This window comes from Meleagris gallopavo, chromosome 25 (assembly GCF_000146605.3).
Source record: "Meleagris gallopavo isolate NT-WF06-2002-E0010 breed Aviagen turkey brand Nicholas breeding stock chromosome 25, Turkey_5.1, whole genome shotgun sequence".
NCBI lineage: Eukaryota > Metazoa > Chordata > Aves > Galliformes > Phasianidae > Meleagris > Meleagris gallopavo.
Window position 1 is genome coordinate 5,420,947 of NC_015035.2, and position 2,179 is coordinate 5,423,125.

The following is a 2,179-nucleotide window of genomic DNA, read 5'->3' on the forward strand; positions in this document are numbered from 1 at the left end:
GGCCGGCAGCTGGCGCAGCTCCAGGGATGGCACGAGGCAGCCTACAACCAGTGGTGCCCTTTGGATCCCTGCTGACAGCGGGGCTGGACTTTGTTCTGGCCCCAGTGCTTCCATCAGTGCACCCCGAAGGGTGTCCCAGAGCTCCCCAGGCTGCTCCCTGCCTCCAGCCATCCCCATCCTGCAGCAGCTCCTCCGTCATCCCCATGGGGCTCCTGGGCTGAGCCCCCACACCAACCCGCATCCGCATCTCGTCCCCCACCCCCCATTGCAACATTCCGCCTGAGGTCCCATGAGATGGATTTGATCAGGGCAGGACTGCCACGTACCACCATGCAACGTGTCCCCTTTGCCCCCATGAAGCCATGGGGTCCTTGCAAAATCCTCAGGCCCCATGGGTGCAGGAACACGTGAAGCACCACTACCAGAATCATGCTGAGTGCAGCGGCAGCAAAGTGCAGTAAACAGGGAGGAAAACTCTGTTCCCGGTGCCTCCTTATCCCTTCCCAAGCCCATTTTGCCCACGTGCAGTGCCAGGAGATGAGCTGAGCCTGGAGCTGCCCTGGGGCTGCCCCCAGCAGGGAGCGGCGCCGACACCAACAGCAGCGCTGTCTGGTTTTGGATGCGCTCACACTTGCTCAGCTCTGGGCTGTGTCTGACCTGTGATATTGGGACGTATGGGTGGCAGGCAGGAGGCAGAGCCGTTACTATCAGCGTGGTCCCTTTCCCCACCCCTGTCCCCATCCCCTGTGACTTCAGGACCAGCACGTGGGTCCCATCCTCAGTGACTGTTTCACAGCTGTGAGTATCCCCTGGGCATCTGCTTGGCAGAAGGTTTAACATCTTCCCCACTCCCTGATATTGCACAACGCCAGGCGGGGAGAAAATCCTCCTAATTCCAGGAAATCTCCAAATCCCAGTCATTCTGCTTCTCCTGATTCAGATACACAGCAGGGCTGGGCTGTGCCTATTTGCGGTCTTTCTGCACAGTCTCATCACTGTTCGCTCACCGTTCGCCCAAAACTAAGGAGCAGCTCCTCACACTGTGCCTGAGAGCACGAATGCCACCAGGATCAGAAGAGCTCTCAGACAAAAGGATCAGAATGGCAGAATGGCAGCGCTCAGGGGCTGAGGATGGGGTTAACACCACGCTGGCCCCATCCCATGGCACTTCTCAATGTGGTCTTTGCTCCGTGATGGCTTGAGCAATGCTGGTGGCTGTCTCTGCGTTGACACGGCACCAATGCTTTGTTTTTGCTAGAAGAGGCCATTTAAGCTCACCAAACCCATTGCCTCACACGGGATGCTGTCACCAGATGCTGCATCCCAAAGCCACAGCCCCATCGTCCTGCAGGCACAGCCCCGGCCCCACGAGCAGCTCTGAGGTGCAGCAGTACAGTGCTGCTCCCATCACCTCCTGCTGCTGCCTCTGTCTCACAGCCAGGCCTTCGGGGCACTCCTTGTCCAGAAGTGTTTTAAACAAAGGCCACACTCCTCATGAATGAGGGGTTTCACGATTTGGGATTTTAAGAAAATAAACTTTTGACTTTCATAACAAAATGAGGACTTGGATTCACTGGTTTAGGACAAAGACATCGCATGCTGAAATGATTGCATACATCAGAGTGCTCGTTTCTACCCCAGTGCTTCCAGTGTACCCTGATAACACGAGCTGCTGCATTGCTTCTTTGCTGATTACTTCTAAAGCACAGAAATTGGGGTAATTTGAGTCAGAAGAGACTTCTGTAGCCTGCACGGGTTTGTAAAGATTGGGATCATCCGTGTGCCCTGACTTTTTGCCATCTGCCATCCACAAACCAAGGCCCGCATGGCACAGAGTCAGCAGTGGGGGGACTGCGGGGGCTGAGAGCAGCAGTCCTGCTTCACTGCAGTCCCTTTGACGGAGGGTTGTAGTGGGGCTGCACTGGGGCACAGAGCTCCCTTGGAGCTGATCGGCTGCCGTCACCAATGGGCGCCTGACACAGGAGGTGATGGCGGCACTGGGAGGTGACAGTGCCTCCACTGCCCCAAACCCTTGCAGGGCAGCACGTAGCTGGCATAGGGGTGTGCGAAGGAATAGGGGCAGAGGGGCAGAGGACAGAGGGGCAGAGGGGCAGAGGGACAGGGAAGGTCGGGGGCTGCAGGTGGGAGGCCGGGCCGAGGCTGGGGTAGAAGTGAAGGC